Source organism: Fukomys damarensis, unplaced genomic scaffold (assembly GCF_012274545.1).
Source record: "Fukomys damarensis isolate Sample0158 unplaced genomic scaffold, DMR_v1.0_HiC HiC_scaffold_4, whole genome shotgun sequence".
Classification (NCBI taxonomy): Eukaryota; Metazoa; Chordata; class Mammalia; order Rodentia; family Bathyergidae; genus Fukomys; species Fukomys damarensis.
Genome location: NW_022900916.1, coordinates 24,685,124 through 24,700,097, shown reverse-complemented (window position 1 = coordinate 24,700,097; position 14,974 = coordinate 24,685,124). Strand labels below are relative to the sequence as shown.

Here is a 14,974-nt window from a genome sequence, read left to right as displayed (position 1 = left end):
TTCTAGTTTTGGTCTCCAAATGTTCATCTTAGAATGGAATGGTCTCTCAGTCATACACTACCATCTGACCACAAGACATTAAATGACATAAAGAAAACTCTTATTTGTTATCCTTTAGTAGGATGCCATCATTCTGGAAGCTTTATCTTGAAATCCACAGCCACAGAGGAGGGAAGTGCCTTGAATTAAATACTGCTGAGAACTGCATTAGTTCTCAGGGTCAGGACAGTGGAGAAAGGGCAGAAGAGTGCTTTTAAGAACAAAATCTTAACCATCTCAGGTATGGAAGGACAATTAAGATCAGTTTTTCCAGAATGGATCTGCAATCCTTAGTAAAACATATTTCTAGAGACAAGGGCTATGGTGGACTCCAATTGCATTGCCAAGCATAAAATCAAACCAATAATCAAAGAAACTGAATGTCTGCTTTTTGCCTCTTGAAAGAGAATGAAAGTGGTTTAAATATGTTGTTTAGGGCTTTTCTATCTAAATAAATTATTTTGAATATATAATATCTAATTTATGACTTAAATACCCTACAGGCTTTTGAGCAGTTCTCTGATCTTGTAGAAACATTCCCAAAGTTGTGTCTTACCTTTTGTTAACATACAACTAAAACAGTGTCCTGTAGGTAGTCACTTAGAAATGCTTATTTGAGCTTCTGGAATGCCATCTGGGAGCCAGGTTCCCAGATTAAAATATGGCTGTCTTTTGGGTTTTTCTATAGGTTGATAGATGGGTCATACAATCTCACTATATCCTATTATCTATCCCCCCTCATCTCTCTTTGTTTTGATACCTGGGATCAAACAGGTCCTTGAGCTTGCAAGGCATGTGGCAGAACCACTGAGGTAAATCTCCAGTCCCTATCCTACTATCTGAAAGTGACAAAAGCCTGTAATTTCTAGAAATGTCTGTAGCCATTTTAGAGTCTTAGGCCATGGAAAGAAAATAATTGGTTTATTTCTTCCCCCGTTCTTTGGATTCCCTTAAATATCATAAGGCCTAAGTGTTTTATCTTAAGGCTGCAAAGGTGTGCCTTAGACCTAGAAATATAATTTCTGTCAGAAAATTCAGCAGAACACAGGTGTCTTGACTAGAAAACTCTTCTAAGGGGACCTATAACACTATTTCCTTTTAACAAATCAGGATCTAGGGATGTCTTCATCTCTTTCTGATTAATAGTTGATAATTTAAGATAACTGAAAGGCTTAGTTCTCATGTTTCTTAGACCTTTAAGAATACATGCCTGAAAATATCTTTACATTTTTATTTCCTATTTGATTGGCAAGCCAGTAGGGGTCTTGTATAGGAACTGCTTGTATTCCAGTAGAAACCAGAAGGCAGTTATTCCTGCCTGTCTTTTGATCTTCCAAAAATAAGATAGTATTTGGCTCTAAAGATAATACTACTTATCTCCATTAAAAACCAGTATTTGATTTAAGGACAACATTACATCTTTCTAATCTAGTCCATAGGTATGAGTATGTTCTCTAAAGACCTCAATGTACATATCAGGGTCATCCAAAAACTTTATTAGGTTTCATTTAATCTGTCTTAGATCACTGAGAAAAAGCCACATGAACACAAATGGTCCCATATTTGCTATTCCTGCAAGGGATATTGTCTTTGAGGGGCCTGAACAACTTAGCTAAGTATGGATATAACCTCATGGAGGTTTTAATTATGGCTGACCTAGATATTCCATCCTCAGCACCTGGTGGCCAACGTTTAAAGTTGTCTTAGAAACTTTATTCTAAGGTTCTAAAGGGTAAGAAGAGTAGCCTCAGGCTTAGAGGTACTGAATGTCTTAAGGGTGAGGTGTCTCTCACTACATTTACACTTGAACACTAACAAGAATTACCTCTCAATGTAAAGAAAATCTCAATTTAAGATGATTTTGACCATTTTCTGTCTTTTACAGTATAATTCTAATTGTGAGATAGCATCATAGTACTTTCCTCTGTGTACTTGGCTTTAGGAGGTAGGCACACCATGTGTGAGTGTAGAGAAATTCTAAATTACTCCTTTATATATTCAAAAGGAGTGCGAGGTTTAGATATGGAATTCCTAATCTCCAACCAGTAATCTCAGTGGAAGACCTCCAAAATCATATAAGGGGAAGAGATGTAACTCCCAAATCTGCTAGATATCTAGCATGAGTTTGTGTCCTCTAAAATTGAAGAATGAATTCTAGGAACAACAGAGGTTAAGAATAGGAAAAATTTATTGAGGAAAAGAAAGCTTCTGTCTGAGACAGAAGGGAGACCGAAAAGTGGGTTTCCCCCTACTGTTGAATTTTTGTTTTTTCCCTTTACATTTAACTTCTTGCCTTGCCTGATGGATTCATTCTGTTGGGCTTCATGGAGTTGTAACCTTCATTGTATTTTCCTAGGATATTGTTTAGAATTCTTTGGTGGGCTGGTTTGGTATTCGTGGAGTTCTTCAGGTGTTCTTTCTTGTGGAAATATTTATTTCTCCATCAATTTTAAATGATAGTGCTGCAAAATACATCAACCTGAGTTGGAAGTTTTATTTTATAGCTTGAAATACTTCACTCTAGGCTCTCTTTTACTTGAGGGTATGTTTTGCTAACTCTACTGTGATTCTGGTGGGCTTTCCTTTGTATGTGCTTTTTTTCCCCTTTCCACTAACTGCCTTTAATATTTTGTTCTTGTGCTGGATTTCTAGAATCTTGACTATCATATGCCTAGGTGTGTGTTTTGTTTTGTTTTTGTTTTTTTTTTAATTATGGCCAGTTGTAGTACTATATGCCTCACTTATCTTTGTGTCATATTCTTTTTCCCAGTTTGGGAAGTTTTCTTTGATTACTTCTGTGAAAAGTTTGTTTATATATTTTGTGTTATCTCCTACTCTTTCATTGACTGCAATCAATCATGTTATCCTTTTTTTTTGCAACATCTACTGACTGATTGATTTTTCATGATCCCTTGCTCTTTTTAAGAAATCTTTCTTTTCATGTTTGCTAGCAAAAATCCTGTCTTTTATATCTGAAATTCTGTCCTCACATTCACTTATTCTGCTGTGGAAATGTTGGATGGTATTTTTAATATTTTGATATCTGCTTGGATATGTTTCATGTTTTCTAATTCTTTCTTATGCTGATTATTCATGGTTCCCATAATTTTCCTCAGCTCCTCTTTCTTTATGTATATCTGCTCATGAATTATTAATCATGTTTTTCATTATCGTTACAATCTCTGTTGTCATCTGAGAAATTATTTCTGATTTCATTTTTTCTAGTGCCTTTTTCACCTATTTTGTTACTTCCCTTGTTACCAGGTCAAGGTGTCCAGGTGGTTGACTTTCAGATTGTTTCATCTTGTTGTCTCCTGGATTTGCCTTTTGTGTTCTGGAAGTCTGGGTCTTCATCTTGTTTAGGTGCCTTCCCATCTGTTTTTGTTGTTGGTGATGTTTTTGGTTTAATTCCTGGGTTGATACTTGTATATTGTTTATTGTGAGTATCTTTATTGCTAATATTTAGATCCATTAGGGAATGGCTACTTCTCAGATTTTCTTCCAGTTATAGCTGGCCCTTGAGTTTTGACTCTGTAATGATCTTTAGGCAATCTCAGTCTTGGTAAACCAGGAAGAACAAGTGACTAGAAGAATCATGTCATCTTAGCCATGGTAATACAATGAGCTTCAACAATAGCATCAAATAGCCTAGAAAATGACAATCTGTGGTAACTACTAGTCTGCCACCTTGACAACATGAACTAGACTTGTGGTTAATATAAAAATCTAGAACCAACCAGAAATACATTTGCAGTAAATAAGCCCAATACAGTGAATTTGCCCTCTGGGGAGAAGATTTAGAAGAAATTAGGGGGATAGAGGAATATAAGGAGATAGAAAACTTAGATGTAAGGCTAAAAGACACAGGGAGATAATGCAAATTTTGGGAAACTGGTGAAGACAGGAGGAAAAGAGGAAGGAAAAAAGAACAGAATAAACTAACAGCAACAGGAAAACTGGAAACTGTATTCATGCTTCTATAAAAAGAAGAACAATGAGAAAAAGGAAAACAGGACAAAAACATGAACATGAAAGTTGGGAAATGAAAAAGAAGAAGAAAAGAAAAGAAGAAACAATGACCCTTTCAAGGTGTGTCGCTGCTGTCACCAGTGGACAACATAGTCAGTGTACAGATCTGTGTCATCTGATCTCAGTGAGCCAGCCATCATCCACTGAAATTCAGCCTGGTTTCTGGTGGTGAGGCTGGAATTGAGTTCCCTGACCTCCTTCAGGTTTGATCTCTGCATGGTTCTACTGAAGGTTTGAGCCACCCTTCTCCTGCACTGAATCCAGTTTCTGGTAGGAGGTACTGGACTCCAACAACTCACCAGCTGCTGCATTTCTCTGTGTCTTTATTGGAATGAATCTTTTTGCTCTCCCAGTGGGCTTTGATTCTCAACAACAAGCCCCAAAGAGGCTTTCTCTGCTGCTCACCATTGTGCTATTTTTCTGAGTTCAGAATAATGGTCTTTCTGCTCTTTGCCAGGTGGGGCTCTCACAATGCCATGCTCCTCTCCTGGCAGTGGTAGGCTCTTTGAACATATGGCTTTCGAAGGGAGATCACTGATTCTGCATTATGGTGAGTTAATAATTACTTCATCTGTCACTTCAAGAGAAACAATAACTATGTTCATGTAGGCAGATAAAGTAGATGTTGAGAGCCATTCTACATAATTTTTGGGAAAATCATTTCATAATTAAATTATGACTGAGGATATCTGATGCCTAACATCCTTTCCTGAGAGCAAGATATGGTATGTGGAGACATGACTCTGTTTTGACTCTGGTCACAGCTAAAAGACTTCAATGGTCCTGCAATGCTGTGATGCTCAAGGGCAAGATTACATCAGCTGAAGTCGTCCTGGTTCTTTGCAAACTAAGTAATAATAAAAAATATAAAGGTTTCCTCTGCGGAAAGGACACATTCTTTATTAGCCTGCTATCTTGTCCCACTTACCACTGTAAGAATGCTCTCCTTACCACCTGCATCAACATTAGATCCTTATCAATCTAAGAACCTCATCAACCTAAGATCCTCATCAACATAGGATTATCACTGCTGTCTAAGCCACTTGATACTCTCTCCAACTATTGTGTGTACCCAATAAATAATGGCCAGCTCAGAGTGTCTTTGCCTTTGCCCTCTCTGAGGCACCAACCTCCTGGCCCCTCATGTACTTTGAAATAGACTCAAATCTCTATTGTCTTTCTTTCTTTAGCCCTTGCCATCCCCCTTTCTAGGAGGATTGATGGCCCTCTGATAAATAGATGAATTGAAATGGAATGGAATTATGAGAATGAATTATGAGTGAATATTGGGATGTTTGACATGTTTCAAACAGTAGAGATTTTGAAAGAGGCAGAGCCAGAGCCTTCTTCCTTCAAGCTTGTGCATCATTACCCCTAAACTGGGAAGGAGATGATCCATGACGCATTTGTGAATAAGCCAGTTGAATTGTCTTTGACCATGCTAGAAGAGGATCCACTTTTTGAGATTGAAAATGACATTGGCTTAAAAAATATGTTTGAGACAACTTTAAATTTCCATATATTTTATGTTCTGAATCAGTCAAGTTGGAAAAGTGTAAATAAGATCCAAATGGTATAATTGACAATGTGACAAAGGAAGAAAAGGGCTAAAGGTGGAGGGGAAGTGGGAAGAGTAGGGGAAAGGAAATAAGGGAAAAGAAGGAATCTGAGAAAATGAAAAAATGGAAACAAAGTTTTTGCAAATAGGGAAAGGTGGAGGGGCTGAAGGGAGGGCAGGGGTATGGGTAAAAAATGAGAACCAAGACCTTTCATGTAAAGGTACAAGATCCCAATGATGAATGTAACAGTAATGTATGCCTAAAAAGTACCAATAAACTCAATGAGAGAAAAAAAAAAACAAAAAACAAAGTCAAGTTGGAACAGTCTGAGATTGCCGTAAAGCACTGAAAAGCCTGTTGATATTTCCAACATCCTATCTTTGTGAAGCAGTGTTTTCTGCAATGATTTAAATCCAAATAAGATTATGGAGTCAAATGGACATAAGCAACACACTTGGAGTGTTACTGTCTCCCATCAATTTCAGATGGCACCATGTAGTTCCAGTAAAATAATCTCAGGGATCTCACTGATTCTGCATTATGGTGAGTTATATAATTATTTCATTTTATAATAATGATGAAATAGTAATAGAAATAAAGTGCACAGTAAATGTAATGCACTTAAATCATCATGAAACTTCCTATTCCCTGGGTCAAAGGAAATTTTGTCCTCCATGAAGCTAGTCCTTGATGCCAAAAATGTTGGGGACTAATTAACTATATAACATTTTAGAAAAGGTAAATCTACGGAATCAGTAGTTGTCAAGGGTTGAGGGGAGGGAGAGATGAATGGAGAGACCACAGAGGATTTCTAGAACAGTGAATCTACCCTGCACAATACTATAAGGATGTATACATGCCATTATAATTTGCCCAAACCAATAGAATATATAAAATAGAATGAACCCTAATGTAAATAATTTATTTGGCTGATTAATATAGGTTCATTGATTGTTTCAAGTGTACCTCTCTGGTGTAGTGTGTTGATAGCTATGCATGATTGGAGGCAGAAGATATGTGGGATGTGTATATATCTCTTGCTCAATTTTGTTGCAACGTAAGCTACTCAAAAAAGCCTAAAGAAATAAACCAACCCCAGGTATCACAGTTAAATCTCCACATACCTTTGTACTCAGTATTTTTCAATAGATTGCCTGTGGGTAGAGATCCTTGATAGCAATTGCTTCATCTTCCTCTCTTCCTGGTTCTTCTTAACTAAAATATTTTTATTTTTATTGGTACATATTGTAGTACATGATGATTTCATTCCTTGTAGGAAGTTGGTACATGAACATACATCTTGTTGAGGGCATCTGCTTCTAACAGAGATTAATATCAATGAAAAAGTATGATTTGATATAATTGTGTGTCTTCATGTGTGCAAAGTGGCTTTGCAGTTTCTTCATTTTAATTCTTGACTCTCTGAAATGGTTAGTGGAGTAGAAAGTGTAGAGGTTCTTGAAGTCATTAAACCAGTCAATACTTGTAATAAAGGATTTTCAGCATTCACATTTTTTCCTAAAATTTTATATATTTAAATTTTTTTCATCTTAATTGTGGAAAATCTTGCCTCTGGTACCTTTAAAATGATGGACAACAACAAAAAATTTTTAAAAAATTATGGACAAAAGTCACACATAAACCTGTACAGTTTATGAATTATACTATTCATTGTTCATTGTGTTTGGATTAAATCATTAAAGAAACATTGTGTATGAATAGTCCATATACCTCACTGTTATTGGCCATTTATACCCCCAGTATTGTTTGCTAAACAACCTTGGATAGTCCCTTCAAAAGGCTCATATTTCTCTCATTTCTCTGTGCAGACTCTCCACAGTTTGAGTAGTATTCTTTGAAATGGAACTATGATTGTTTCTTTATTTCACTGAAAATGTTTTTCTTTTTCCTCTCAAATTTTCATCCTTATTGTTGGAAAATTTGAGAGAAAGCAGTAAAAAAGAATCATTCCAGTATCTTTATCCAACTTTTCTTCCCCTAATAGTAGTCTTCAAGGAAGGTATAATTTTAAAATTTGCTTTGAGAGAGAACAGTTACCAATGAGACTTGTGAGGAAAGAGGCTATGAAGCATTAGAGGTAGAAAGAGCTTGAAGCAAGCTTCTGGAAACAAAGGCTATGGTTAGTGATGTAATTTAATTGAGATTGATTTCAGATCTTCAAATATTTTCTTGATTTCTACATTTTGAAGCATCAGAATCACCTAGGAATTTGTCAAGAGATTCCAGGCCACTGACCATCAGACTCCACCCCACTTTGACACATTGACTGGGGATGAAGAGACTAGTACAATGGACCCTTGACTTATGAACTTGATCAGTTCCCAAAGGCTGGTTGTAGCTCATGTTGGTTGTAAGTCAATATAGCTGAGATCTGGATGTTTACCTTATAGATAATAAAAGGCAGATTAATCATTAACCTAATTAACCCAAGTTATTTGTATGTCATGCTGGTTGTTACTTGAGGGTGCACTGTGCAGTAAGTCCCTAACTTATGAACATTCAAGTTGCAAACTTTCACAGGTGTACTTTATAAGATTAATAGGTGGTAACTTCTGGAAAGATGAAGTGGTAAGTAGGAATCTTTGTCTAAGATTTGAAATCCAGTCACTGGGAAATAAAAACTTGGGAAAGAAAAGGAGGAAGGCAGATCTCTGGGAAACAGGAAGGATCTGAAGGGAAAATTGAAGCCCACAGAGAAAGGAAAGAGACACACCTCAGTGCAGAAAAAGGAAGGGGCAAACTGTGCTTTCTCTCTGGCTCCTGGATTGTGGCATGAGAGAAGAGGATCAAATCTATAGAATACAGTGAAGGTTGGTGACTCTGGAGATCTGCAGGGAGAAGCGCTCCAGTGGAATGGAGCAGTGAATACTGTGTACTACAACAGCTGGTGAGTGGCTCCAGTTTAATTAATTGCCATGTCTCCTGGAGAGAGTGCTTGGTTGGATGCCATTTTAGGGAGGGGCCAACTGAATTTAGGTCTCAAAGCAGCCATGGATTGACTTCACCTCAGGGTTCTCAGTGTTGAAATCCCACAGTGACTGGGTGAGTGACAACCACAGGAGACATCCAGAGACAGAACCATGGTCAGGTCAACAAAAAACACCCAGAGTGTTGTAGGCTGAACAATTTAGATCTCAACCCCAGGACTAGAGGCCAGAATCAGGCTGAATTTTCATAGATTTGAAAGTGCCAGAGGTGGCACCTCTCCCTAAACCTATTACAGGCTTGCTAGGATTATCTAGCACCCCACCCTAATCCTACTGTAGTTTTGCTGGGATTATCCAGCACAAATCTGGCCTCCTTTGTCTACCAGCAACAGCAGCATCATATTCTGAATTGGACACTACCACAAAACTGTAGACCAGAGAAGTTAGGCTTGAAATCATAGATAATTTTTTTCTTTGCTTTTGGTATTTTTTATTGTTTTTTCTGGATTGTGAACAATGTTTTTAGTTTTTAAAAATTTTGGTCTTGTTTTTTCCTTCTTTCTTTCCCTTCTATCTTCTTTACTAATTTCCCAAGGGCTTGGGTAGTCAACCTTTGTCCTTCAGTCTTATATCCAGTTTCTTTCTCTTCCATTTCTCTGTTTTTTCCTGTTATCCCTTTAAAAATTTCTCTCCTTAGGGTAAAATTGCTCTACTGAGTAGATACTTACTGTATATAATTTTATGATTTGTCTTAGACTTTATTATATAACTGTGAATTTTGTACTTATGGTTAAAGGTGGTGTCTTAGTTACTTTTATCTCATTGCTGAGACAAAATACCTGACACCCAAAGTTAAAGGAAAAAATGTTTATTTAGCTCACAGTTTGTAGAGTTTTCAGTCTGTAATAGGATGGTTCTAAGGCAGGCTGGCACATGGCAGAGGGGAAGCAGTTCACGGTGGTGGAAGACAGCAAAAGTAACAAGGGACCTTAAGAACATCTTTCTGCCCCTTTTATATTATCCAGACTACTTAAGGCAGGTAGCACTCACATCCTTCATCCTAGTGCCCTTGAACCTAGCATTATACCATAAGTCAATTTCAATGTTATACACTCTAGATTCAACCACCTCTGAAAAAGGCCTACCTATTACCACATAAGGCTTTGAGGGAATATATAAATATAAGCCATAAATATTCTGTCCCTAACCCCCCAAAGACTCATGCATATCCTTTTATGCAAAAAAGCATTTAGTCCATCTGCAAGAGCTGCCAAAGCTCTAACAGTTTCAGCATTGTTGAAAAGTCCAAGTCCAAATTCTCCTCTGAGACTTCAGGCAAATTCTTAGCTGCAAGCCCTGTACAAATGAAGAAACAGTTAAAACTTCCAACATTCAATGGTATAAGATAGGTATTTCTATTTGAAAAATTACAAGTAGCAGGGTACAAAGAAATGGGACCAAAGCAAGTTCAAAGTCCTACAGGGCAAACATTAAAAGCCATGGTTTTACTTCCAGCATCCCAGGCAAGATGTGGCAAGTTGTGAACTCCAAAGGGCTTAGGTGGCTCCACCCTTATGGTACTGCAGATGGTTGTAGCTTTCATGGCTTCTCTCTTGGGCTGGATTTGTGACTTCCTTACAGTTTTCCTCAGATAATCCATGTTTGGCCTCTCCAAACTTCTGTGGTCTTCACTGCACCTTTGGCTTCATCCTCATGGCTTCACACACTGCCCACTCAGGCACACTGCCTGACCTCCCAGGTCTTCTTCTGAAATTTAGATGGAACCCTTCCTGACCCAGTTACTCTTGCATTCTGTATGTACTGTGTAAGTGGCACCAAGGCCTGCTGCCAGCTGGAACACTAGCCAGACTGCCTTCTCTTTTGGCTGTAGAGGTCCAGTGTCTATGAACGAAATCCCAAGGAACAACTTCCCTAGGCTGCAACCATTCTGGAACATAGTGCTCTGGGGCTCTCTTCTCAGAGGAAAGTCTTTCATTTTTATAATTTTGAGGCTGCAAAGGGTGGAATCTTGCTGCTTCTTGTGATTCCCACAGGTCATTTTTCTATTCTCCTATTCCTTTTCAGCAATCAACACTTCCTCTGCTGTATCTTTGCAGTTCACAGCTTTATTGGAGCTTCCTCTGGTCAAACTCAAAATGTTTTAAATAATTCTGTTGAGTTTTTGCTATTGATTCTCAACATAAATTTGGTTAAAAGACCCCAGCAATAGCCATGCTACCACCTCAACATTAGATGGCCTTAAAATTTGTTCTGTAAGAAGATCCCAATAAGATTAATGACATTGAGAAATTGGAAGAAAGGAGCTAAAGGTGTAGGGAAGGTGGGACGGGTAGGGGAAGGGTAAAAAGGGAAAAGAAAAAAATGTGAGATAATGAAAAGATGGAAATAAAGTGGTTGTAGATGGGGAGGGTAGGAGGGGGTGAAGGGAGGGCAGAGACAAGGGGAAAAATGAGAACCAAGACTTGTTATGTAGAGGTACAAGATCCCAACAATGAATGTAACTGTACTATATTCCTAAAATGTACCAATAAACTCAAAGCTGAAAAAAAATTTTGTTCTGTAAGATTAATTACTCCATTGTCCTTAATCTCAGCCTCAGACAAAGTCTCTGGACATGAGCAAAATACAGACAAACTTTCTGCCAAGCCATAACACATATAGTCTGGAGTCAAACAACCATTGTGGTACTTCTCAGCAGAAATCTCCCAAACCTAGTCTTTACTGGTAGGATTTTTATTAACCATTTAGTCTTCTGAGCTCTGAGAAGAATCTCCCATCAAGTATAGCCTAAAGCATTCCAGCTCTATTTTTTCAACCAATATATCCAGATCTTTTGAAACTTCTCACAAGCCAGTCCCAAAGTCTCCTCCACCACACAGTAAGGCATCGTCACAGCAATGAGCCAACTTCTCTGGTACCGATCTATCTTAGTTACTTTCCTCTCATTGCTGAGACAAAATGAAGCTTTGGAAGGAATCTACACACAAGCCATAACAGGTGGCAAATGATTGGTTATCACAGTTTGTCACTTTCTAGTCTGTGCTTGATACTGTTGTTATTTCTGCTTGTACTGCTTTAGCTAAGGTGATGTAGTTGTTGTGATCAACTGATCTTCCTTGTTTGCAATACCTAGTTTGTTTGGGGTCATAAGCAATACTATTGTTCAGTAGCAGTGACCTGGGTACTGGGCCAAACATGCAGCAATATTTCATCCCTAATTAATTGAAGAGCAGGATCTTGGGATAGACTCAAAAGCCAGCTTTGCCTAGAAGACATATCTGAAAGGTAGTCATTTTCTAAAGAGGTATTGATACTACAAATAAAGCTACCTACTGTAAGCAATTTGTAAGCATCAATTCAGTAAACAAACGAGTAAAAGAAAATGAAAAAAAAATGAAAACAAGATGGAACCCTAAATTCCAACTCCCCCAAGGCAAAAAGGGGCTTTGAGGTAGAAGATATAAAAAACACCTCCCAGTTGAATTTTATGAAATGGTGACATTGGAAGTAACAAAACAGATCAATAAGTCTCTTGATAAAACAAAGCACAGATAATAAAAGAAATTCATAGACTGAATTGAAAAGGATGGAAAACAATACTGCATGTGACAGGAACCTGAAAAAAAGCAGGAGTAGCTATTCTGTAAATCTCAAGTCAAGACTGATCAGAAGAGACAATGAAGATCCTTACATACTTGTTAAGGGAACAATCTAAGAGGAAGAGATTACAATCATAAATATATATTCACCAAATACTGGTGCACTCAACTATATAAAACATACGCAAGTGGATAATGAAAAATCAATTAATACTAATACAACTGTAATGGGGGACCTCCATACCCCACTGTCACAAGTAGACAGATAAACTAGACAAAAAAAAATCAACAAAGAAATATCAGAGCTGATTCAAACTTTGAAACAAATAGACTTATTAGATATTTATAAGTGCTCCACCCAACAACAGAATACACATTCTTCTCAGCTGCACCCAGGACTTTCTCCAAAATAGACAACATAGTAGCTCATAGAACATGCCTAAGTAAATTCAAAGGAATTAAAATTAAGATCATAGTGTAATGAAATTGGAAACCAGCGTCAAAAGAAACTACAGAAACTACATAAACACATAGAAATTAAATAACACTCCTGAAAAACCAGTGGGTCACAAATGAAATGAAAGAAGAAATTAGGCAGTTTTAATAATTAAATGCTAATGCCAGTACGACATAGTGGAACTTATGGGATGCAATGAAAGCAGTCCTCTAATGGAAATTTATAGTGGTTAATTCCCACACTGGAAAAACAGTGAGTTCAAATGAATAACATAATGTTGAACCTCAAGATTCACATGTGTAAGACTCACTTTGTCAGATTATGAACAAGTCTGAATTATGAATGTTCTGGAATGGAACTCATTGAAAAGTTTTGTATATTACCTTAATGTAGTATTTCCCATACATACATGCAAGTTCATAGTTACATTCTGTATCAATTGCATTGTAAAATCTCCTGGCTGTGAAGGGTCATAAAGGAAAAGAAAAAAGTATGAGAAAATGAAAAAAAATGGAAATAAAGTGTTTGTAAATGGGGAGGGGAGGAGGGGGTGAAGGGAGGGCAGGGACAAGGGGAAAAAATGAGAACCAAGACCTGTCATGTAAAGGTACAAGATCCCAATAATGAATGTAACTGTACTGTGTACCTAAAATGTACCAATAAACTCAATTAAAAAAAATCTCCTGGCTGCTCCTTATCTGCAGAAGTCCCACCTTCATTTAATTAAATTGAACCTGTATCTGTAAACATATGAATGAACCATGTTTTGGCCACTTAACAATTATTACTGCTTTTCCCCCCTAAACTGGATATTTGATTCTATGAAGCTTTTCATTTTCATTTTCTTTTATGATCTTTTTCAAATGATGGAGACTACTAAAACCTGAATTGTACATTGTGTACATATGTCCTATTATAGCTATTGGTTTTTATGACTTTTCCAGTTATTTATTATTGCAATGAAACAGAACCTCATTATAATTTAAAAGTTTGTAAATATCCTAAGCAAGAGTTTTAAATGTATTTATCAATATGTATGCAGTCTACTAATTCTGCTGGAAAGCCGTGATCTCTTATTTGAGTATTTCTGGCCACTTGCCAACATTTCTATGTTATTTCATTATGTTTGTAGCCATGAATCACAGACTTTCAACATAGATATTTGAAGCATGTATATATGTATATATTTTAAATAGAACGTAAGTTCAATGCCAAGTCTCCATTTCATAGAAGTTTAACCTCAGCTAAATCAAAATTTCCTTTATTAGTGGAGGATCTTGTTCCCTCCAGTGGACATCATGCCTTCAGGATTGAGCATTAGCCCCATGAGCTCCTTGACTTTCTGGAGGTTGAGATGGAAGGGAGTGGAAACAAGTAGTTTCATCGAGTATTGAATGTAAATTGGGTTCCCATTCATCAGAGACAACACAGTTGGCTGTGTGTCTACCTTGCCTTGTCCCAACGCCTCTTCATGGTATTCTTACTTAGGTCTTTTGGATTCACATAAAACATTTTGATGCCATTTTCAGAGATATTTATCTATAAACAACTGTTGTTTTTCTATCTTATGATCCCCTATCTCTCACATCTAAGGGAGTCTGTATTTCTTCTAAGATAGAAATGAATTCTCTATTAGTCAACTTTTTGTCACTGTGACAAAATACCTAAAAATAACAGTTTAATGGAGGAAATGTTTATTTTGACTCATGATTTTTGCCCATTGTTGTGGCTTGTGTCTAGATATCCCCCCAAACCTCATGAAGTCTTTTTCAGAGGTAGCTAAATCTGGAATGTGTGATCCTAGAATTAAGGGTGTGCAATTACTAAACCACTACATGTGAGTGACTGGTTTGGCATTGCCCTAATCTCAGTAGTCTGGATAAGATAAAAGGAGCAGAATGACACTGTTAAGGTCCCTTTTTGTTGCTTTTGCTACCTTGTGGGTACTGTGAACTGTTTCTCCTCTGTGACACCCCTCCTGCTTCCTTTATTGCTTTTGCTATCATCTGGCTGCCATGACCTTTTCTCCTCTTCAACACCCCTCTTCCATGTGCCACTCTGCCTTAGAGCCTGCTGATTATGGACTGAAACCTCTCCAAATTTTGTACTAAATAAACCCATTCCCCTTTAACTTTGGGTGTCAGGTATTTTGTCTCAGCAATGAGAGAAATGTAACTAACGCATCCATTTTCAGCTGGCTTCATTACTACTTTAGGTCTATAGTGAGGTAAAAACATGGTGGAAGGAAATGGCAGAGGAAAGCTGCTTATCTCATGGTGGCCAAGAGCGGGGCAGGGAGAGAAAGAGAGGATGGCCAAGGGA

General features: G+C 37.4%; 1 pseudogene; it reads right to left on the bottom strand.

The window, feature by feature from the left end:
* LOC104874154 overlaps window positions 1-10,235 on the bottom strand; it is a 55,089-nt pseudogene extending 44,854 nt beyond the window's left edge.
* Between the last annotated feature and the right edge of the window lie 4,739 nt (window positions 10,236-14,974).